Here is a 26,251-nt window from a genome sequence, read left to right as displayed (position 1 = left end):
GAAAATGTGACTCAGGAGAGAAAAAGAAAGAGAAAAAATTCTTTTGTCTATCCCTACTTAGCTCTTTCTCCTCTTTTCTTCTACTTTGTTATGGGCAAATTCCCTGTTCCCCCATGTGCCACTGGCTAGAAGGGAGCCATATTGGAATAGTATTTCCAGAACTTCTTGCTGACTTTCACCTGCTCCTCCTGGAAGAAGGAGAGGTGATTTTCTACCTCATACACACTCTACTTTTAGTAAAATAAAATAGAAGGAAGCATATTTAATCTGAATATAAGTTATGAAAATCTCCCATAACAATTTAATATTTAATTAGTGACATATTAAAATTTTCTTCCTGCCTAAGATCAGGAACAAAACAAAGATGTGAGTTATCACTGCATCTATCATTTACTGAAGGTGCTAAGCAGTGCAATAGAAAGTAAAAATAAAATACACAAGTCTTGGAAAGTGTCTTAGTCCATTCAGGCTTCTATAACAGAATGCCATAGACTGGGTAACTCATAAACAACAGAAATTTATTTCTCACAGTTCTGGAGACTGAGAAGTCTAAGATCAAGGTGCTGGCAGGTTGGTGTCTAGTGAGAACCTTCTTCCTAGTTCATTCACAGCCGTCTTATTATCGTGTCCTCACATGGCAGGAAGGGCAAGGGAGCTCTCTGGGATCTCTTTTATGAAGGCACTAATCCCATTAATAAGAGTTCTGCTCTCATGACCTATCACCTCTTAAAGGCCCCTCCTAATACCATCAACTTGAGTGTTAGGTTTCAACCTGTGAGTTCAGTTGACAAAAAGAAATGAAACCATTCTTATTCACAGATGATATAATTGCGGGCATTGAAAACATTTTAAACTATTCACCAAATTAATAAATAAATTTGACAATGTTTCTCAATGTAAATAATATTAAGAATCAGTACATTATATATGTAGCATATAATTAGAAAAAATTTTAAATCAGAGCTTTTACAATAGCATCAAAAATCCTCAGATGCCTCATCCTGATCCATTATTTTTTGTGCTTCACCAATAATTGCATTGTGCTTGTGAAAATAATACATAAATTAAAAATATAACTTTCTAAGTTGAAATAATTACTTACATTGTCATAGAACACCCAGAAGCAGAAGGATAATCCTTGTAACCCTCTATGTTCTATACAAGATGGACATAAGGGCTATTTTAAGGATTAAATAATTTTTTTTTTAATTCCTCAGGTACCCAGGAATAAATTAAAGGAAACATATATAATACTTCCACATAGGAAAGAAAAAAAACAGTGAGAGAAATTTAAAAACACTTAAGTACATAGAATAATATATCGCATTTATAGATTGATATATTCACTATTATAAAACTACATTTCTTCCCAAATTGATTCAATAGTCTCAATTAAAATTCCAGCTTTCTTTGGGGAAATGCCAAAGTTCAAGAGTCAGAAAAACTATCTTGAAGAAAAACAACAAAATGAGAAGGTTTATAGGACCAGATATTAAGGCACTATAACACTTCAATAATTAAGGGAGCATAGTTCTGGCACATAGATAAACAACTAGACATCAGTGAAACAGAATAGAAAACCCAGAATTAGACTCACACTTATTCAATCCCCTGATATTTGACAAAAGTGCCACTACAGTATAGTAAGAAAAGGAGGATCTTTTCATAAATAATGCCAGATCAATTTTACTTACATGTGGGAAAAAATGTATCTTTACTAAACTAGACATTATGCAAAGAAATCTATTCTGGAAGAATATATAGGAGAATATATTGATGACTTTGGGATAAGCAAAGATTTATTACACAATACACAAAGAAATTATTAGCCATAATAAAAAACATTGAAAATGGAACTGGATTGAAAGCCATTTGGCAGTTAACTACTAAAGCTGGATATATACTTATTCTATGACCCAGAAATTCTAATCCTAGATGTATACCCAACAGAAATGTACACATTTGTGCATGAGAAACATTCATGCAGTGTCCTTAGAAGCATCATTCATAATATTGGGTTGGCCGTAAGAGGGCTCTAGTAGCGCTTAGTTGTCTTTAACTCCATTCAAAACAATGTTGTTAGACTGTACTGTGACAGCTGTCATATCAGTGGGCATTTAAAAAACATCAGATTGGTGAATTATTGTGTAACCATTTTAATATTGAAGATGGAAGTAAATACACAACATTTTTGGCATATCATGCTTTATTATTTTAAGAAAGGTAAAAATGCAACTGAAAACACAACAAAGATTTGTGCAGTGCATGGAGAAGGCTCTGTGACTAATCAATTGAATGTGTCAAAAGTGGTTTGTGAAGTTTCATGCTAGAGATTTCTCATTGGATGATGCGTCATGGTCAGGTAGACCAGTTGAAGTTGATAGGAATCAAATTGAGACATTAATTGAGATCAATCAACATTTTACCACATGGGAAAGACCTGACATACTCAAAATATCCAAATCAATAAATGAAAACTGTATCATTTATGTTACAGAAAAAACTAAATGGGCTTTTTGAGCAGTGCAATAGATCAAAACTGGAAATAATCCAAATGTTCACAGACTGAATGAATAGAAGAGTATAGTATATTTCCACAATGGAATATTATACAACAATGATAAATAAAATTACCATCCGTGTTGTGCCATGGGTGGTTTTCACAAGCATAATTTTGAGAAAAAGAAGCTAGATAGAAGAGTATATATTTATTATGTGACTCAACTTTTATAAAACTCAAAAGCATGTTAAACTAATTTGTATGAAGACTAAATGGTGGTTAATTTATGGGAGGTAAAAGTACTAAATGTTGACACAAGGAAGATTTGTAGTGGAGGAGCTTGTAGTGTTCTAGTTTTCAAAAATAAGTATCTCCATTTTGTAAAAATTAATCAAACTATACACTTAAGATTTATACTTTGTTATGTATGGTTTATACATTAGTAAGAATAACATACAAAATAAAAATCACAAACATAAGTTAGATTTGCATATCTCTCTACCTAAGACTTCAATCCCTTCTCATAGTCAAACTAGATGAACGTATATGTCATTCTTGCTCTTACAGGATTATAAAGATTTGTGAAATTAATACAATAAGTTGTTGATTGGTATAGTGGGGTGTAATGGGAACAGAATGATAGATCTCAGTCCAATTGCTTGAATTCTAACCTACCAGCTTCATGACTTGAACAAGCCCTTGAACATGACCTTGAACTGAGATTTTGTTAACCTCAATTTCTTCTCCTATAAAACAATGGAAATAGTACCCCTATTTCAATATCCTCCCCCAACCAGTCTAGAAAACATTTTTTCTTTTTACATCTTATTCTAAATTCTTGCTATTTGTGAATCTTTTTCTGTTTGCCCAAACAGACTTGAACAAATCTTCCATGCTTTCCCATCTACACTTTGTGCATCTGAGTTCACAGTGTTAGATTGTGTTAGTGACTACTAGAAGGGAACATATAGAAGCTTCTAAAAGTCAAGGATAGTGCTTTTTCATACTTTGTATCCCTGGAACCTAGCCTAATGCTTGATATATCAGTGCTCAATAAACATGAATAAATGAACAAATGAATGAATGAATGTCTACCTTTACTATCTAACCAAGTGACTGTAACAATCTTGTGCATTGATATGCATGAAAGGAAATGCTATCCAGATGTAAATTATTGTAATTCAATGCATAGGAATAAGCCATAGAATTGTTTCCAGTTTGTCTTATTCACTCATAAAGAAATATAGAACACACCAGCTGATTTTTGAAGAGCCATAATAACTGAAGAGTTTAAACAATATTCTCAGAACCTTCACTGGAATGCATGAGCTCTGTGAAGACAAACAACTGACTGAACAAAATAGGAATCCAGTCAGAAGTGACAATAAAACGCTCGTCATGGAGACAGAAGCAATGTTTAAGACAAGTAGCCCTCAGGATTGAAAAGCAATCTCACTGTCTCCTCCAAAACTCAGCGGGTGGGCAAATAATTTGAAAGGAAACTGTATGTCCTACTCCTATGAATGGGCAATTAGACTATCGGTTTAACATGCACTTGCGAATAGTGGCTCTGGCAAGTCTCTTTAAAAAAATATTTATGTTTCTTTTGTGCAGAAATGTATAATCAAACTGTCCCCTCTTTGTGTTGATCATGGCCTAGCTTTCTGTTTATGCTTTATGGTATTTAAGCTAATTTGCACTCTATTTTAATAAAATAGAAGAACTCCAGTCAACCTACAGCATGTCAATATTGCCATCAATGCCAACAGTAGCAAAAACATCATGTTTTTCCCCAGCACCAGGTAACATCATCTCAGACACCAGCACTATAGAACTGGTAAACAGAAGGAGCTTGACTGAGTCCAGGGACTGAATCTGGGCTGTACAACACTTCACCTCCAAGTCAGCAGTTCAAATCCAGCCTAGAGTAAAGAGGATAAAAATACTTCCAAGTGTTATGTGCTTAAATCCAGTTTAAACCTTGATGCGGCTCCCTGAGACAAGGGATCAGCAATATATTTTAGCATCTTGTTCATAGCCCTGAAGCAAGAATGAGGTCTACAGACACAGGAGTCTGAACTAGCTCTACCCCAACATCCTGTGGCATTATTGAGGCCTCACTCAGTGTCCTATCAGCCCCTCACCTAAGGTGTCAAGAAGATTTTCACTTAAAATAGTTTCCAAATGCCTAAATCATTACCTCCCACCACTGGGATGCTGGAAACAAAGCTGGAAATTTATGAAGAAAAGCTATTCAATGTTTTACTTTTCAAATAGTGAGATAATCCAAAAAGAACAAGGAGGGAGGAAAAGAAATTGAAATTCAGAATTATAAACTTTTATGTATATGGCCATGAATACATAATTTCCCTGATAAACTTTAAGATTTTGCCCAGGGAAAAAAAATTCACCTTATTATGAATGTAATGGAGTTCCTATAAATATGATACATGACCTACTAACTTGCATACCGAATTAGATGCTGAGACATTGCTGAATCACAAACACCTGCTTCTGAATTTCTGTAAATACATTAGCTATGAAATCACAGCGAACACCAGCAGTAGTAAATCATACCAAACTCAAACCAGGAAACACCTTATGGCTGAACAGATACATCACCAAGCAAATTAAAATCTTGATATATTACCACTGTTAAAACTTGCCAAACATAATTACACAGACATTTTTAATATCACCTCATACAATTTCTGATGTTTTATTCAATTCCATTTTCTGAAATGACCTTTGACTTGACCAAGGGGTATAAAGGAATGGTGGCTGGGCTGTGGTTTGAACAAAGGGAAAACCCTTAGGCTGCAAACCAGCAGATTTGCAGGGCCCTTGTCCTGATTGTGAGGGCTTACTTCCTCATCTGCATGACAAGTGTGAGAAAGGAGGGTAAATGAGGCATCCTGGAAGGTTCCTTCCAGCTCTGCGTCCTAGAAACACATGACCCAGGCTTTCAAGAGCCCTCCTTTATTAAAATAATTTAGTTATTGTAAATTAACTTTACAAGGTCTTCTTAAGAAATATTAAAATGCTGTATTTTTCTGCATTAAATTTTTGTTTTAAAAGAATGATTAGTATGCATTAATTGCCAGGTGATTTCTAGGAATATTTTTGCTTCAGATTTAAGACTGCAAATTAAAATATCTGGAGTTCAAGAATGTCACTTAGTCATGATATAAACACATTAATATGCCACTCAAAAAATTTCTACCAAGTGAAGTAGATAAGCATGGAGTATTGGAATCCTTTCTACACAGTTAGATTTTCCAAAATGTAATTTTCAATCTGAGTTGCACCAAGACTGTATTTATTTCTACACATAAAAAGTATAGGAAAGGTACTCAAAAAGTCCTAAGGCATAAGTGAAAAAATTAGGCCCACTTGATTCTCCTGACATATATTTCTGGGACTAGAACTTTTCTGGAATTTCTGAGTTAAAATTCATTTCACTCAGGCAAGGATGAGGGAAGCTGGTGGGCATTTCCAATCCATATGTTAGAGAAAACACTTTATTTATGAGTTGTTGTTGTTTTTTTGAGGCAATCCAAAAGGCTTTTAGTGTAGGGCTTAACCAAGTATTCTTACAGTCAGATGAAACCAATGTGATAGTTAATTTTAATGTGTCAACTTAATTGGGCCAGATATTTAGTCAAAGATTATTCTGGATGTTTCTATGAGGGTGTTTTTTTTGATGAGATAACTATTTAATTAGTGGACTTCAACTAAGCAGGTCACCCATGACCCCATAATGTAGGTGGGTCTCATCTAATGAACTCAGGGCCTGAATAGCATAAAAGACTGACTTCCATTGAACAAGAGTGAATTCTGCCAGCAGACAGCCTTCAGACTTGAAGTGCGGCATTGGCTGCTTCTTGGTTCTCCTGACTTCCAGCCCACCCTCTGCAGATTTCAGTATTGCCAGAATCCATAATCACATGAGCCAGTTCTTTAAAATCTGTTTATCTACACACACACACACACACACACACACACACAACACCTATTGGTTCTGTTTCTCTGGAGAGAATACAGCCAGGTTCAAATTCCAACTTGTTTGGAGTTTGAAATGGAACAAGTATATGGAAAACCACATACTTGTTTTCTGATGTTGATGAGTTACTTAAATTTGCTGAGCCTACTTGCCCTTGTCTGTAAACTGGGGAAAGCAATGTGCCTGCATCCTAGGGGCGCTGCAAAGATTGAACATAATAAGGCACTCAGTGTATTTAATAGAGTTTACAGAAGGGGTTGGCAATATTTTTCTGCAAAGAGACAAATAGTAAATATTTTCGGTGTTGTAGGCCAAGTTTCAATGTCCTCAACTCTTGAACAACTGTTCTCTTGAGAAGCCTTATGATCTTTTTGACATTTAAAAAATGTAAAAATCATTCTTAGTTCATGGGTCACAGAAAAATAGACAGCAGGTTGGATTTGGACCACAGGCCATAGTTGGCTAACCCTTGTTTATAACATATGTTAAACATAATAAATATTGGCTCCCTTCTATCCCAGAACTTCAAAATTATGAAATAACACATTCCCTGGTCCCAGAATGCCATTTCTACAGCCATTTCCCTCTCAAAGACATCATTTCTCCATTTTTAAACAGGGAACCTTATAACCCTACATCCTCTTTTGTTATGCCCTTCTCAAGATCTGCTTTGAGGAAAGAAGCTGACATCTTTTACGATTTCTCCATTATTTTTTCCTCAGGGAGTTGTGTCATATTTTGTCAGATCCTATACAGAATTAACAGTAAAGGCATGTGGTGTGCCTCTGGCCACTCTGAAAAACGGGAGACACTCATCTCCTTTTTATGTAGAAAAATTTTCAATGACAAATTTCTTTACCTGACAGAAGACAGTTACCATGTGCCACCCTACCTGGGACCCCAGGCTAGATGGGACCCCAGGGAGGTAAAGCACTTGAAGTTAGGGAAAATTTCGATGAAAAAAAGCTCACCCCTCCAGACAGTTTACAGAGTTTCACTAAGTCCTGCTAACATAGCTTCAAAGCCGATGTTTAATTACTCATCAGCATTTAGATATACAACGTCTAGTAGCAGGATATTTGGACACAGATTGATACTTGAATGAAGTTTCCATCCCCTTCATCCCAATGTGTTCTGTTCACTGACTATTTCTCCTGACAGTGCATAGCTTTTTGCCTACTGTTTATTATAATTTTTTTCAAATATACAAAAATATTAAGAGAATGGTAAAATGAATATAAATACATCCCTCACCTACCTCATGAACTGTTAATATTTGGCCTTATTTGCTTTATCTATAGGGCTTCCTCTCTCAACGATGGACAGTCTGAAGCATCCTAACAAACACTATCATCAAACTAGCTCGGCTGTGAGAAAAAAGGAGAGGGCTGCCAATCAGAGCACGTCATGTGAAAAATCTTGGTGAAACAAAGGGCAATTCAGCAAGGACCAGTCACCGGTCTTCAGCTCCTCAATGAACATAGAGGACTATGTGTGATCCCATTAATGTGCCCAGGGACTAAAGAAGTTAGGTAGTTATCAAAACAATCTTGTAAAATTATCTATTTTGATGAACATAGCAGGGTAAAACGAAATTCTACACCATCCCCTGGAGTTAGGGGGCAATCTGATTATTAGCAAGAACTATTCTTTGCCAGTGAATGGAGGAACATTTGAACTGGAACTCGGGGCAGAGAACAAATTTTTCTTAGCATAAGTCAAAACAATTAGGTTGCGAAGATTACATTCATGTTAAAAGAAGAGATAGGAAATACTCAGTAGAACAGGCATAAATTTTGGGAAAAAATTTAGGTGTGGAGACAAGAACTAACAAGTGCTTTTTTCTCAGTCCACTGTGGGGAGAAAATCAGCTGCAATCCAGAGTGGAAGTCCAGATCATTTCACACACACACACACCACCACCACCGCCGCCTTGATCCTGGCCCTGCTGCTCACCCTTCCTTCCTCCCCAGGAGGTTAGCTTACGTAGACACCAGGACATACGTTACCCACTGCTATGCTGCAGAATTTACAAAGCAGAAAAAATTTCAGGGACATTTAATATCCAGGGGAGTTTTGTCATATTTTGTCAAGTTTTGTCACATGTGTCTTACAAGGGAAAATTAAAAAGAGACTGCTAGGGACTAATATTGGAATATTTGTATAGAAAAAAAGAACGTTTATTCTAAGGATAAGAGGGGTGGGCCAGGACTCTGGATGGCGGGAGTCTTCCTAGAGGAGAAAAGATCTAGAAGGTGAGAGAAGAAAGGGAATTGGAAAAGGCCGTGGAAGCACAGCAGTGATTCCCTCCCTCCTAGTCCTTCGTCTAAGTGCTGAACAACAGCCTTTGAATCTCTCTCATAGTGGTCCAGGAGACGAGGGTGAGATCATACCCAGGTATGGAATCTACCCCTTCTTCCCTCTCAGGGCTGACCTGAAAACACTGGTATCAGTAGCAAGAAAGTGGGTGAAATCTCAGGCTTTTCTTGGCCCCCAGGGTAGTTAAAGACACACCTGCCCAATAAGGCCTTTAATTTTACTACATGGGCTACAACATATCTCAGATCAAATCAATTATATATACAACTGAGAGTAAGTGGTGTGTATCTATATACATGAACTTCTTCCATCATGAACTTCTTTCTTGCTAATTCTCCTAATAGCAGTTATAAAAAGACTTCAGACACTTCACAGCAGCATCTCAGGAAACAGAATCAATTCAAGAAGGTTTAACCCTTGCCTAGACTTGGAGGATCACTTGGTTCACATTACTTAATTCCCTCATTCACTCGGCAGGCCAACCAGTGTTTATTCGGCTCCCACTATGTGCTAGGCACTCCATCTGATGCCACAGCTACAAAGAAAAACAAGCTGCTGCCCCAAGGAACTTGCAATCTCTTGAACAGTTGGGCAGAAAGCAGAAAATAATCTGTCAATTTAGTTACTCCTGAGAAGGATCAACTCATACAACTCAATTGAGTAAATCAGGAGGAGATGGTAATTATACAGAAGTTTGTTTTCTAAGGCAATTTACTTTGTGCTAACTTGATATCAGGAATCATAGTCACAAGTGTGGGCTCCCTGTTGTTGGTGGTGCCCACAGTGTGTGGCTTTAGCGTACTCCAAAACCACTTTGTGTTCACCCCTGTTTTTATTGCTTCTTTTATCCACCTTTAACCCATGTTATTTTGGGGCATTTCTGTTGGGAACCTCCCTGCCTGGTTTCAGAAACTGTAATCCCTTGTGGCTAAGACTGAGTGAGAGACCTTGGGACCCAAAGCCACTAAGGAGACAAAGCTTATCTCCCTGGCAGGAGCACGGCCTCTGCCCACTTTACTTCACCCTGCTTGTCCCCCAGTGCATGACTGGTTAACCAATGATGGGTAAGATTCCTCAAGGGAGGGACGACCTAAGACAGGCATGGTCACAAAGAGGCCTCAGGGAAGGACTTGGGGGGCTTGGACCCTCCAAAGGGGGTGATGGACCCTTGTCCCTCAGCTTTGACATAGCCTGAGTCCTCATTCTGTCTGCAAGAAGTCTCCTAATCTCTTGGCTTCCTTACTTCCCCTGCCTGCCTTAAGCCTGAAACAATGCCTGAGGTGTGTGCAGCCCTGTGCTGGAAAGGTTGGATTCCCTGGAGTGATCAGGCCTAAGAAAGAATGCATAAAATTCTGTGAAACCTGCTTTGCTGATACCCTCAATTTAAATGATAAGGATCCAAGAATGAAATGAGTTTGTTCCCCAAAGTTTTATGGTCCTTTAGCTATCTGACCCTGACTCTAAATAAGCCCTCAGAGTTCTTTGAATGGTATCTATTGTTTGATCATTACTTTCTGACAATGATTGAGCTTTACATATATGCCCTGTATTCCTATGCAAATTAAACCCAATAAAAGCCCATGGAGGAAAAGGCTCCTGGCCCTTCTCCTTTGAGAGATTAGCCACCTTTCCTCCCCAAGCAGACCATGTCTTGGTAGACTTATTCTCATCCATGGCAGCTGGGGTAGGGGTGGGGGCCTGTGGGCAGAGACCCCCACACATTTCATATATCATCTTAGTCTGTTTAAAGTCACTTCTAGGAAAAATCACAGTCTAAATTAATAAATCCAGACACTGCCAAACTTGCACGCATTTTGATTTTTCATAAGCCAGAAAAAGACTTCCTTTCTTTAATATTTTAATTCTCTATTTTCAATTGACCTTCTTATGTTAAGGAAGTGTCCCTGTACTCTGGCTGCACTTATTCCTTTCTCTGTCATGATTAAAATGAGGAAAAGGGCAGGGGCAAGAAATAATAACCCAGCTAACACTGTGCTAACATGAGCTAATGCAGGGAGAGTCTGCACTGAAACTGAAACAACAAAAGAATTAAAGTAAAGGCCAAGAAGCTGCTGCCAGCTTCATGTATTCACTTTGAGATATTCCTTTTGCTTGTGTTTCCAATCATAAACCAAAATTTTCCTCCTCTTTAAAGTGGCCTATGTCCTTTACAGCAGTGAGGTTGTGTCAGGAACTCTCAGACCCTTGCCATACATGACCTCCTTTAACATCCCCATGACCTGGACTCCCATGAAGATAACCCTAAATGCCTTTGGTAGACTACATGCAATGAGCTCGAGGGGCCAGCACTGTGCCTAAACACTTCAGCCTTCCAAACCTGGGGGAGCACCTGGCATGCAGTCCATGCTTATCAATGCTCAGGACTAAGAGACTCTATGGGCTCTAAATGACAGCTCATTCTATCAGAAATCTGCTAAGTTTATCAAGACACCCTCTGCTTTTTCTGGGTTATCTTTGAAGCTATTGTTTTGACCTTCAATGACTACAACCATTTCAGGAAAATATAAGGGCATAAGAAATTTCTGTTCAGTTTTTTATGATGTGTAGATGGGTTTCATTCCTAGAAAATATTTTGCTAGTAAACTAATAGCTATCTAAGAGTATATTTTCTTAGACTGAAAAGATTCTAACGTTTCTGAGCAACTTCAATGCATATTGTAAAGATGATGAAGTTATAGTAAACTGGCTCCAGACCTCAACTTTTTATAAAAATTATTAATACCAAAATAAACTTGGATGGGAAAGAAGGGGAAATGGGCGGGGGTTAAAATGAAGAATTCCCATTTTTCTAAGTTTTTGTGCTATCCAAGTAAATTGGTAAAATACTTATTCTTAAACTGATGAAAGTATTATTTCCTATGTAAATTTTCAAACGTGTAACTTTCCATTAAAAAAATGTTATTTGATTCAATGTGACCACCACCTATACAGAATGAAGGCTATGTATAGATTACTCAGGACTCACATGCTGCAAAAACATTTTAGAAGCTACAAGTGGATAATATAATTTTTTAAATGCTGATTAAAATTCAAACAATTTAATGATCCAAAATAAACTGCACTGATATTAAAAAGTTCTTATGGAGCTAAGAGTATGCAGCAAAGACTTAACTGAGCAATAAGGTTAAATCAAGAGTAAACTGAATCCTTTTGCAGCTGAGATGGCCTATCATCCAGCAAAAAGGAAAATCTAGGCACCTGACCTGATTCCATAGGACTGGAGAAAATAAGATATTGTGGAAAAGACCAGAATGAAGACACAAGCCTGGTGGGTCCAATTGTTAGGCTCTAAACACTCAATGCCAACCAGCCTTCCTGGGGCTTCAGAATTCAATATACAGGATTTACAAAAATTTGACTAGGTCTGTCCAGAATGTATTCAGCCATGCACTATGAAAAATAGAGACATTTATTGAAGAAGTCACAAGGTACAAAAAACATTGGACATAAGACAATAACACCTCAGTCCCTTTCAAAGTAGGCACCTTGGGACCTCACTCAGTTCTCTCAGTGTCTCTTCCACCATTCAAAACACTCTGCAAAAACACTTTGTTAGAATCGCCATCAGCTGTCCCATCATATTTTCCTGAATCTCACTGATGGTCTGAAATCTCTTCCCTTTCAAAGGTGATTTTAGTTTTGAGAAAATCCAGAAGTTGAGAGCACCAAACCTGGGCTATAGGGGGTCTGAGTCACCTGGGTGATTTGATGTTTCACCAAAAACTCTGCACAAGATGTAATGCATGAGCAGGCGTGTTATTGTGACAAAGCTGCCAATCACCAGTTGCCCATAGCTGTGGCTTTTTCATTGTATTGCAGGTCTCTCAGCCAACTAAGAACATTGAGGTAGTACTCCTTATTAATTGGTTGGCCTGGAGGGGTGTACTCATGTTATACAACACCTTTCCAATCAAAAAACACAGTTAACATAGTCTTGATCTTGCTGCAACTTGGCCATGCCTTCTTGGGGCATGGAGAACCAGGTGACTTCCATTGGGACAACTGAGCATTTGTTTCCAGATCATAGCTACAGACCCACGATTCATCTCCAGTTATGACCTTCTTGAGGAAATCTGGTTCATTGGTAGTGGTTTGAATCAAGTTGTTAGCAACTGCAGCATGATGTTCCTTCTGCTCTGGTAGCAGAAGGTGTGTGGCAAATTTTGCCACAACATGTTTCAGGCCAAGATCCTGTGTCAAAATCCTGGACACAGTAGTTTTTGGCATCCCCAGATCAGCTTCTAGTTCTTGCTCTGTCAGTTGCTGATCGTTGTTGATTTGAGCCCATACACATTCAACATTCTCAGGTATTCTTCCAGAACATGGATCACTTTTAACAGATTCTCGACCATCTTTGAAGCATTCGTGTCACACTTTTATTTATGCTGCACTCATTGCAATATCCCTGAAAGCCTTCTGAATCATCCAAATAGTTTCCACTGAGGAATGTTCAAGCTTAACAGAAAATTTGTTGCAGATTCATTGCTCTACTCACTGTCATTTTGAATATGTTGGCCACACAGTACTCATGCTCACTCAATGGTGTCTACTGCCTCCACTGACTAGTACAGTGAGGTTGTCATTGTTCACATATGCACATTCCAGTCCACTCCCCTTGGCTGCCAGGTTACATCAATGTTGTACAAACCGTTATTATTATATTAACAATGGCTGGACTTTTTCCAGACAGACCTTGTATTCTAGACCTCATAGAAGTTTGCAGTGTCATTCTAATCAAATCAAGGAGACTAAGAATTCTTTGCTCAGTTTAAGCTTCATTTGCAGGTCAGTAAAAACTTCTGGACCATTCTATTCAGAACTAACTGAATATCCTGAAGTTTAGGGGAAGAAAGGAGGTTAAATCAGTGTTTCTATCACAGACTAGAAGAAAGGGCCAACATGAAGCCAAAACCCATTTTGAAATATTTTATTCTTAGGCTCACACTGTTCATCTTGGAAGCAACTACCAGGACCACTATGTGCAATCAGAAGGATTTTTAAGGTTATACTTGAAAGAAAATGAAGCTTATTCTGAGCTAATTACATTAAAAATGACACCATGGTTTTTAATGTTAGACTTGCTCACTCTTTTCTTCTCCTCTCTCACACATAAATGATGCAGAATCCTGTGCATGTACCAAGACTAGTGCTGATAGCTGTAAACAAGAATAAAGAAAATTAAAAAAGCATAATGCCTTCCCTCATTGAGACAGCATAAGGACTTGGGTCTGACAATGGAAAATACTGGGTGGGCAGGAAGCCAAGTTAAGACCAGGTGGTCAGAAGGAACAAAGATAAGCTGACCAAAAAATTGTCACCACCCCTCCACTCCCTACTCAGAAACACAGAGGTAGTTTATTTTATCTCCCTTCTAACTGCCTGCTTAAACTACTAACCTGAATGTGCGGTTGATCTAGGTTTGACTGATATACAACATTCCTAGCATGGCAGTAAGGAGCAGTCTGCCATCTTGACCACACAGCATAGAAGCAAACATAGTTACCAGGCAACACAGCTGGAAAAGGAAGTCTCTGAAACTGAAAATTCCACAAACCTGCCTTTTTTGCAAAAAGCAAACCTGCCTTTTTATGCAAGCCTGCTTTTTCCTCATCTTATAAAAGTAGCCAAGCAGATCCAGTCCATAAGCCAGTTCAGAGAACCTTACTTTCCTCTGTGCTGCCTCCTTAATGCTCAAGCAAAGCTTAATAAAATCTGTCTGGAAATTTCTCTGGGGTTCCCTCTCAATTTCTATCGTGGGGAACCCAAGAACCCCAATGATGGTAATATCAGGAAGCTAATATTCTAATGACAAAGAAACATATTGAAAAAATCATTATGAATATGGAGGCAGGTTAAAAGTTAGACAAAATATTAAAGGCATTAATAACAAGGAAACCAATCTCTTCAGTGGTCCAGGAGAGAACATAATGTTTAAGCTGAAATCTGAAAAGTGAGCAGAGCTGAACAGTGGGTGTAGGGAAAATGGAGTCAGTCAGGCTCCCTCACCCAGATGTCCAGGTGACTGTGACTTGGTAGTGTTCATGTGGCCTTGAGTAAGGGCCCTCATGTGTAGAATGAAGCTGTTGTATAACTAAAAGGTCAGTGTTGGCACCTTGCCGGCTTTGTGTGCCCTTAGTATACAAGGGAGCCAGGACTTCCCACAGTGCAACTCATGACTTGCGGCACACGTGGATCACCCCACCCTGGAATAAAGGCATGTCAGACAACCCCACAGCTCCACAAATTTTCTTCTGTCTGACTGAATCTTGTGTGAACCTGCCCAGCCTTGTACGGCTGCAGGACAGTGGGGCAGAGGGTTCTAGGCTATGGAAACAGCACGTACAGACCCTCAGAAGCAAGAATAAGTAGGGTGGACCCAGGGGCTGAAAGAAGTCCATAGTAACTAGAATGTGAGAACAAAACAGAGCCTAAGAGTCCAGCAGTACCCAATACTGAGGGGAGTAAACCACAGTAAATTATTTCAGATTTATCCTAAGTGCCACAGAAGCTACCAATGGGGAAAGAAGGCTTATTGACTCCTGTTATCATTTCTAGAGGAAAGATAATTACTACTGATGGTACTTGGTGTCTCAAGACATGTTTTAAACATAATTTTCTTCAAAATTTTGCAATACATTTACATATTTGAGAAAAATAATAACAAAGGAACTTTAAATGAGTGGTCTTCTAGAAATTAAATTCAGTGCAAATGTTCCCACTGGTTTGCTTTTCCTCTTTAATGTCAATAATCTGTAATATAAGCCTTCATTAGGAAACTAGTAATGAGTGAAAATCAACATACTAATAGAATCAGGTGTATTTCAGGTATTGTGATGGTGAAATAGAACTGGACTATTAAGGATCTTTATTGTTCAGCTTCCTTCATGCTTCAGGTGCAAATCAGGAAGTGAAGAGAGATTTAATCCGATCAGCCAGAACAACTCTTCCCTCAGGGTCCTCATTAAGTCAGGTGCAAAGTGAGGTGTTTTAACTCCTAACAACCAGGGCTATGGTTAGGGAGCACTGGTGCAGTCATTTGGAAATCCCAGCTTTCACCAGCTGTATTTATTATGTTTTTGTTACTTGTTCTTCTAGTTCCCTTCCCCCAGGAAAAGACTCCCAACACACAAATAGCTCGCAGAGGAATCCCTTTCACTGGAAACAAAAAATGCTTTATCCCATAGACAAAGCCTAGAAGACAACGAACTCCAGAAGGAGGTTCTAGCTCAGATCTTCCAGGAGGATCCTCTCTTAGCCTTCCCAGATTCTTCCAAGCCCACCCTAATATAATTATTTTCTTGATCAAGGAGGGAGTGCAAACAGGGAAGGAGAGATTCAGGGGTCTTGAGGATGGAGAGGAAGGAGAAGACAGAAATGTTTCTCTGAGGCTTAGGTGAGGAGGGAATCATGACTTCCCAGGGGTTGCCCTCTCTGCAGACCACCAGTTTGGTTATTTCTAAGAATATCCTCCAACAGAACAAGAAATACCCAGATAGGAGGTTTTCCACCTATGTGACAAAATTTATGCCAAGACTATTAGGGTCATGAAAGGGGAACAAAGACATAAAATAAAATTTTCCCAGGAAATCAAAACAAGAGAGAGATAAAGAAAAAATAGCATCACTAAAATTAGGTATTTGGCTTCACTCTGTTTCAAACTGAGCTTTCCAATATGTTTGGGGTTTTTTTCTGTTCTTGAAAGGGCTAATTATACTGATGTTCAAAAAAAAAAAAAAAAGCTTGATTGTTACAGTGGTTGTATTAGCATTTTCTTCCCCAGAAAGCTGGTATGAATTAAAAGCAAGACTAGTTTCATTCAAAAAAATACCTGATGATTTATTTTCAGACTCTAAAAGTAGGAGCATTCATATTTATAGATCCCTGTATAGACATACAGATGTGCAGAGAAGCAGTCAATGTCTGCCATTGGCTTTACTTCCAAGGAGAGTGGAGGAATTACTCATGCACAAATAAGTACAAATAGCTGTCTTCAAAATCATATAGAACAAACTTAGATAAATACAGAAATTTCAAATGCTATCAGTGTGCAAAGGCATGTATTTATTTAGTTGTTTATTAGATTTATTAAATTGTGCTTTTTGTATGTGTGTTTGAGACAGGCTCTTCGGGGAGCCAGTGCAAAGTAATGTTTAATTTAAATAGATTGCAAACAACACTGACTGCCATCTATTAGCATCAGCAACTCACCATAATAAAAAGAAGGTTTTTCTCACTGGGGCTTTGCAATCAGGCCAGGCATAGAAAATTCTACAAATAAGGACCTTCCTGGGAAGTTTCTGCTTCTCTTTCCCTGAAGGCTGAATTTCTAAACCATAGCTGGAGTGCTTCAAGTCATGCTAATTGTGTTGGTGGCGCATGGGGAGACGTACAATTTCCAAGACTGAAGTTGAGTTATTTAGGGGCTTAGAGACCAATGTCTTAATTAGAATTGTGCTAGGAATGAAAAGGCAGCCTGAGCACGGGGGGCCTCATATCCCCATAGCTCACTCCACCCTACTTAGCAGTCACAGAGGGGCATGCTATATTCCCAAAGGATCTCAAAGGTGCAAGACTCAGACTCAAATTATAACCAAATACTGATAAACTCAGGGACAATTGTTGACAATGTAAAATCACCTAAAATGTTACACATCAAACCTTCAACCTTCCCAGTGCATTTTGAAGTTTAAATACTCATTTAGGAAAGCACCCTCCTGATAACTTCAATATTTGGTTAAAAGAAAAAAGATAAGAAATCAGCAGCCATGTGGGCAAGAAACACGTGGCAGCCACTGAGGGGAGCAAAGGAAGGGGTTGTATTGAATTTAACCAGCAGTGAAGTGTTTGATAATATAAAGTGAAATGGCCCAGCTCTTCTAAGTTATAGGACTGGTTACTTTGAGGTATTCTGTTCTTTGTGGATTAAGTCAATTTTTAGAAATAAGAATAACATCTATTGCTTTTGCCTTCCCAATAATCACTTCTCTTTTCTCAGTTTTCCTTTAGGGAGAGCATCCTCTTTTGCATTCAAAACCACTGTAGTATTTACCAAGGACTAACCCACTCATCTCCAGCTCCAGGACCGGGCACTTTATCCATTCCTGGCCAGTCCAAGCATTTGGGCCTCTTGACCACAATAATTAGTTCAGAAGTTGCATGCACACCCACATTGGACCAAGAAGAGCATGAGAGTGAATCATGAATTGTTGACATAATTACAAGAGAAGAGCTTTCTCTGGAAAGGAGATTGGGTGATGCTAAGCTAAGAAGCTATGAGTTAGTAGATCCAGGTACAGGGGTAACCAATGCTGGATAATTCTTATTCTATTTAAGTCAATTCGAATTGTTTATCCTCACTTGTAACCTGAGGCATGATGACTAACACAGGAAGAAAGCTAGAATGTCCAAAGTACCTGATTGTGGGCGAGAGGAGAGAGGACAGAACCCCCCACGGTGTCGGGACCCCTGACTCTCTCTGTGTTGAGAGTCAGGGGTCCCAACACCGTATTATCTACTACTAACTGCATGATTATAGATGAGTCACAGACTCCTCATCTATGAAATTAAGGAGAGTCCTAAACTTTTTTTTTAAAACCCTTTCCCAAATCAAATTTTACCCCAAGTCTCATTTTCTGAAATAAATCATAACCACAGGAAAAATAAGAGTACTGAATATGTATTTGGTAGAAGTCTTGGTTCTAAATGCTTCATGTGTATTTTACTTATTATAACCTTTATAAAATTTTGTGAGGTAAGCCTGGTTATAAATTCCATGTAAACAAATAAGGAAATTAAAGAACAGAGAGGTCAAAAAACTTTCCTCTGAGATCCAAGATGGCAAAGGAAGAAGTGGAAGCTACACTAACCTCCTCCCAGGACCAATCTGGAATTACAACTAAATTGTAGAGGAACCATCCTGAATAACCAACTGAACTCTAGCTGGAGAGAAGCCTTATAACCAAGGACAGACAGAAGAAACAACTTCACCACAATGAGACTGATAGGGAGTGTGGAGGAGGCACGAGAGGGCTGGCTGGGCTCCCATGGGCAAAAGCTGAAGTGTGAGAGGGATATTTCAGGGGCCAGGGGGATACCCCTGAGAAGTGTGGGGTCTTAACCCCAAGCTGGGCTCCCTATCCTACAGCACCATGGTCAGAAAGGAACCCAGATAACACCCAGTTGTGAAAAGCAGCAGGGTTTCTGTCTGCCAGGGACAGACAGCTGAAGAGGTAGAGAACCTCTTAAAGGGCCAATGCACAAAATTTCATTTGCAGCCACTTACCCTGAGCTCTGGAAGAGGGAGGGCAGAGTGGACGAGAGACACTTCAGGAGAGTTTGGGGTTGGTGACTCTGGGGAGAGAACTGAAGGAACAGCCTGCAGAAGCTATCGTTCTTAGGCAGACCACTTCTCTCCAAGTGGCATCAGCCTGAGGGGAAGCAATAGCCCCACCCACAGGAATTACTCTGCCCTACCCTATGGTACTTAAACCCAGCTGCTGATTATAGTTCCAGGTTTTGTCACTGAGTAGTTTAACAATTAAAGCAGAAAATACAAAGAAACAGGCAAAATGGGAAGACAAAGAAACAGACCCCAAATGAAAGAACAAGAGAATTCTCCAGAAGAACTAGATGAAATGGAGGCAAGCAATTTGTCAGATAGAGATATAAATAAATGATTATAAGGACACTCAACAGCATGAAAAAGACATATAAATCATAAAAAAAAGGACCAGTAAGAAATAAAGAATGCAATATCTGAAATAAATAATATATTGCAAGGAATAAACAGTAGGTTAGATGAAGCAGGATCAAATCAGTGATTTGGAAGACAAGGTAGATAAAAACACCCAGAGCAGTGAAAAAAAAAATTTTTTTTTTAATGAGGAGAGCTTAAGAAACATTTTGGAGAACATGAAGGGTAACAACATCTGCATCATGGAAATACCAGAAGGAGAAGAGAGCAAGCAATGGATCAAGAGCCTATTTGAAGAAATAATGACCAAAAACATCCTTAATCTGGTGAAGGGAAAATACTCAAGTCCAGGAAGCTCAGAGAGTCCCAAACAAGTTGAACCCAAAGGTGCCTACACCAAGACACATCATAATTACAATGGCAAGCCTTAAAGACAAGGAGAGAATCCTAAAAGCTGTTAGAGAAGAACAGGTCGTTACATACAAGGGAGCGCCGATTAGACTTATCTGATTACCCAACAGAAACATTTCAGGCCAGAAGGGAATGGCATGAAATATTCAATGTGATGAAATTAAGGACCTACAACCAAGGTTACTTTACCTAGCAAGGCTATCATTTAAGATTGACGGAGAAATAAGGAACTTCCAAGACAAGAAAAACTTAAAGGAGTTTGTTAACACCAAACCAGTACTGCAACAAGTGTTAAACGGTTTGCTTTAGAAGAAGAAAAAGAGAAAGAAAAAAAAAACACAGAGGAAAACAGTCTAACAATAAAATGGCACTAAATACTTACCTATCAATAATCACCTTAAACACAAATGGCTTAAATATTCCAACCAAAAGACATAGGGTAGCTGAATAGATAAGAAAACAAGACCCATATATATGCTGCCTCCAAGAGACCCATCTCAGATCGAAAGATACACTCAGACTAAATGTAAAAGGAATGGAAAAATGTATTTCATAAAAATGGAAAGGAAAAAAAGCTAGGGTAGCAATACTTATAACTGACAAAACAGACTTTAAAGCCAAGTCAACAGTAAGAGACAAAGAAATACAATAAATAATGACACAGGGAACAATCCAACAAGAGGATATAACCCCAGTAAACAGTTATATACTCAACATAGGAGCACCTAAATATGTGAAGCAAATCTTGATGAACATAAAGGGACAGATTGACGAAATACAGTCAGAGTTGGTGATTTTAACACACCTTTGACTTCAATGGATAGATCTTCCAGACAGAAAATCTACAAGGAGTCAGCAGCTTTAAATGACACACTACATCAAATGGATTTAATTGGTATCTTCAGAGAATTTCATCCCAAAGCAGCAGAATATACACGCTTTTCAAATGCACATGTAATGTTTTCTTGGATAGACCACTTGTTAGGATTCAAAACAAGTTTCAATAAGTTTAATAAGTTTGAAATCTTATCAAGCATCTCTACTGACCACAGTGTGATGAAACTAGAAATTAATCAGAAGAGAACACTGAAAAACATGTAAAGACATGGCAGCTAAACAACGTGTTATTAAACAATGAATGGGTCAACAACAAGATCAAGGAAGAGATCAAAAGATAACTTGAAACAAATGAAAGTGGAGACACAACAATCAAAAATCTGTGGGACACTGGGAAAGCAATCCTAAGAGGGAAATTCATAGTATTACAGGCCTATCTCAAAAAAAAAAAAAAAAGAAGAACAAGAAGAAGCTCAAATAAACATTCTAGTTTCACACTTAAATGAACTTTATAAAGAACAACAAACAAAGCCAAAGTGAGTAGATAGAAGGAAATAATAAAGATCAGAGCAGGAATAAGCAAAATAGAATCTAAAAAAATGATACAAAAGCTCAACTAATCAAAGAACTGGTTCTTCAAAAAGATAAACAAGATAGACAAACCTTTAACCAGACTCATCAAAAAAACAAGAGAAAGGACCTGAATAAATAATAATAAGAAATGAAAGGGTAGCCAGTTCGATTCCCAGTTAGGGCACCTGCATAGGTTGCAGATCAGGTCCCCAGCAGGGGGCGCGAGAGGCAACCACACGTTGATGTTTCTCTCTCTGTCTTTCTCCTTCCCTTCCCCTCTCTCTAAAAATGAATAAATAAAATCTTTTAAAAAATAAATAGTTATTATTTTAAAAATTCAGAAATAAAAATGGAGAAATAAAAACTGACACCAAAGAAATACAAAGCATTGTAAGAAAATATTATGAGCAACTATATTCCAACAAACTGGACAAACTAGACTAAATGGATAAATTCCTAGAAACACACATTCTTCCAATACTAAATCAGGAAGAATCAGAGAAGCTGAATAGACACATTACACCTAGTGTAATTAAAGCAGTAATCAAAAAACTCCCAACAAACAAAATACCTGGACCAAATGGCTTTATAGGTGAATTTTACCAAACATTCTCAGAAGAAATAACACCATTCCTTCACAAATTATTTCATAAAATTCAAGAGGAGGGAAGGCTCCCAAATTCATTTTATAAGGTCAGCATTATCCTAATTCCAAAGCCAGATAAGGACACTACAAAGAAAGAAAATTATAGGCCAATATCCCTGATGAACATAGATGCTAAAATCCTCAACAAAATATTAGCAAACCGAATACAGCAATGCATCAGAAAAATCATACTCCATGATCAAGTGGGATTTCTTCTGTCAGTGCAAGGTTGATTTATTCACAAATCAATAAATGTGATTCACCACATAAACAGAATGAAGGATAAAAAACATATGATCATATCAATAGATGCAAAAGAGCATTTGATAAAATCCAGCACCTGTTTATGATAAAAACTCTCAGCAAAGTGGAAAGAGAGGGAACATCCCTAAACATAATACAGGCCATATATGACAAACCCACTGCCTGCATCACACTCAACGGGCAAAAACTACAAATATTCTCTTAAGATTGAGAACAAGATAGGGGTACCCACTTTTACCTCTCTTACTCAACATAGTACTAGAGTCCTAGCCAAAGCATCAGACAAAAAGAAGAAATAAAAGGCATCCAAGTTGGAAAGGAAGTAAAATTGTCATTATTTGCAGATGACATGATTGTACATAAAGAAACCCAAAGATTACACCAAGAAATCACTAGAACTGATAAATGAATTCAGAAAAGTAGCAGGATATAAAATTAATATCCAGAAATCAGTTGCATTTTTATATGCCAATAATGAACTAACAGAAAGAGAAATTAAGAAAACAATCCCACTCACAATTGCTTCAAAAAGAATAAAATACCTAGGAATAAATCTAACCAAGGATATAAAAGACCTGTAAATAGAAAATTATAAGACACTGAAGAAAGAAATTGAAGAAGATACAAATAAGTGGAAGCACATCGTATGTTCATGGATAGGAAGAATTAACATCATTAAAATACCCATACTACCCAAAGCAATCTATAGATTCAACACAATTACTATCAAGATTCCAATGATGTATTTCACAGAGCTAGAATAAATGTTTCAAAAATTTACATGGAACCACAAAAGGCCCCTCATAGCAACAGTATCCTGAGTAAGAAATACAAAGTTGAAGGAATCTCGCTACCCCATGTGAAACTATACTATAAGACCATAGTAACCAAAACAGCATGATGCCGGCATAAAAACAGACAAATAGATCAATGGAGTAGAAGAGGGAGCCAAGAAATAAACCCATGTCTTTATACTCAACTAGTATTCAACAGAGGAAGCAAGCACATACAATGGTCTAAAGATAGCTTATTCAATAAATGATGTTGGTAAAATTGGACAGATATGAGCAGAAAAATGAAACTAGACCACCTTCTTACACCACACACAAGAATAGATTCAAAATGGATCAAAGACTTTAATGTTAGACCCAAAACCATAAAAATCGTAGAAGAAAACACAGGCAGCAAAATCTTGGACATTACTCATAGTGATATTTTATTGGCTATATCTCCCTAGGCAAGGGGAACAAAAGAAAAAAATAAGCACATGGGACTACATCAAACTAAAAAGGTTTTGCACCACGAAGGAAAACATTCACAAAATAAAAAGAACCCACAGAATGGGAGAACATATTTGCCAATACTTCTGATAAGGGGTTAAATCCAAAATTTATAAAGAACTTACAAAACTCAACACCAAAAAACATATAATCCAATTTAAAAATGGGCAAGGGACCTGAATAGACATTTCTCCAAAGAGGACATACAGATAGCCAATAGACATATAAAAAGATCTCAGTGTCTCAGTACATCAGAGAAATGCAAAATAAAACCACAATGAGATATCTTCTCACCTCTGTCAGAATGGCTGTCATCAAAAAATCAACAAACAGAAAGTGCTGATGAGGATGTGGAGAAAGGAGAACCCTTCTGCACTGTTGGTGGGAATGCAGACTGGTAAAGCCACTGTGGAAAGCAGAATGGAGATACCTCAAATAATTAAAAATGGATCTGACTTTCAACCCTGTAGTCCCATTCCTGGGAATATACTCAAAGGAACCCAAAACACTAATTCAAAAAATATATAAGCACCCTTATGTTCATTGCAGTATTATTTACAATCACAAAGATATGGAAAGAGCCTAAGGGTCCATTAGTAGATAAGTGGATAAAGCAACTATAGGGCATTTATAGAATGTAATATTACATGGCTGTAAAAAAAAGAAGAAGAAGAAGAAGAAAATTTTACCCTCTGTGACAGCATGGGTGGACCTGGAGAACACTGTGCTAAGTGAAATAAGCCAGTCAGAGAAAGACAAATGCCATATGATTTCATTCATATGTGGAATCTAATGAACAAACTGAACTAATAAGGAAAATGGAGACAGACTCATAGATGGAGAGCAGGATGACAGCTAAGGGGATGGTTAGAGGGTGGAGGGATTGAGTAAAAAGGAAAAGGACTCATGGACGTGGACAACAGTGTGGTGATTGAGGGGGGGATGTAAGGGGTCTAAAAGGTAATGGGAAAAAATACAATAAAGATTATATTTTAAAAAAGAAAAGATAGAAAGGATTATCATTCTGAGTTTACTAATTTAAAAATGTAACTTGACAAATTGGTTAGTAACTTTACCAAACAAATACAAAAAGCCATCATCTTAAAATTATATGGATTGAAAAGATAAAGAAAGAAAGAAAGAAAGGAGAGAGAGAGAGAGAGAGAGAGAGAGAGAGAGAGAGAGAGAGAGAGGAGAAAGAAAGAAAGAAAGAAAGAAAGAAAGAAAGAAAGAAAGAAAGAAAGAAAGAAAGAAAGAAAGAAAGAAAGAAGAAAGAAAGGAAGAAAGAAAGAAAGAAAGAGAGAAAGAAAGAAAGAAAGAAAGAAAGAAAGAAGAAAGAAAGGAAGAAAGAAAGAAAGAAAGAAAGAGAGAAAGAAAGAAAAGAAAGAAAGAAAGAAAGAAAGAAAGAAAGAAAGAAAGAAAGAAAGAAAGAAAGAAAGAAAGAAAGAGAGAGAGAAACTTTCCCAGGGTCACATAGCCAAAACAGCCATACACGGTGAGTCTGGTGTAGAATCCAGCCCCCTGCGTCTGTGCTCTCACCACTCCACTCTTAAACACATCCCCTCTAGTTGAAGTGAGGTGGACAGGCTTCACTAGGAAACCATTAGGCTCTGAAAAGTGTGATAACCACAGTGTTCTATGACAGTGAACATTTATTCCAAGTCCAAGTGTTCACATACATATGTGTTCAAGAATATTATGCCAAACATGTAATAAGCCATCCTAAAACCGGGACAGCACTCTGAGGACATCTCTACAGACCCCCAAAAGCATACTGCCAGCAGTTCATCCTTTAACCCCATAACAATTAGCACGAAGTGTCAGAGCTAATTATTTCTCAAAATGGAGAAAGTGTTATGGTCAGTATTGCATCTCCTTCTCTCTCACAGTTTCACCTGCAGGTGGGAAACCACACAAGCATTTGGTCATCTCTGTAGATCCTGTTCTCTGCAAGAGCTAGGAGCTTAAAGGTGTGCTTGGTGCACTTAAGGATTTAGTGTAGAGAAGTCTTGTCAACAGTTGGAATTAGACACCAGAGATGAGGAGATGGGAGGAAGCTGGTGCTCCCTGGGCAATAGATTATTGTTGATGTCACAGGAGTGGTGAAATTGCTTATGAAGCAACAAGAGAAGAGAGTCAAGGATTAGAACATCACTTTTTAAGAGATGGTAAGAGGAAAAGGAACCAGAGCAGAAATCTAGAAAGGCTTAGTTACAGAGATAAGAGAGATATGTTGCTTTAAGTTACAGAGTTGAGTTCCCCTCTTTTTAATTTGTTCCCTTCTTTCTAGAGCCTTCAATCACATTCTCACCAATGGCCCAATAGTCACTTAATGTGTTTGATATGCTTATATTCTTACAAAATGTGTAATCTTGTTTTATGACTATGTGGGCTTTTAGTTTAGATAAATATCATGTTGAAATTTCATTTTATTTTCCACTTTTCATGTAAGAATCAAATGGGGTTTTATATTAAATTTGTGGCTTCCTACTTTGACATGGCATTCCATAGTTACATCTATTACATTTAAATTTTTCATTCCCAGGATCTCTCTATAAGCAGACATGCTTATTCTTGCTTCATATTACCATTTCTCATCTCCATGAAGATAATTATTATTTACATGTTAATTCTTGATCTGCCTGTTCTAGTCATTCTGGTTCTGTATAGGATGCTCACTATTTACTTTTTTTTCTCTGTTGTG

This window comes from Desmodus rotundus, chromosome 1, assembly GCF_022682495.2.
Source record: "Desmodus rotundus isolate HL8 chromosome 1, HLdesRot8A.1, whole genome shotgun sequence".
Classification (NCBI taxonomy): Eukaryota; Metazoa; Chordata; class Mammalia; order Chiroptera; family Phyllostomidae; genus Desmodus; species Desmodus rotundus.
Note: the sequence above shows the minus strand (reverse complement) of the source record.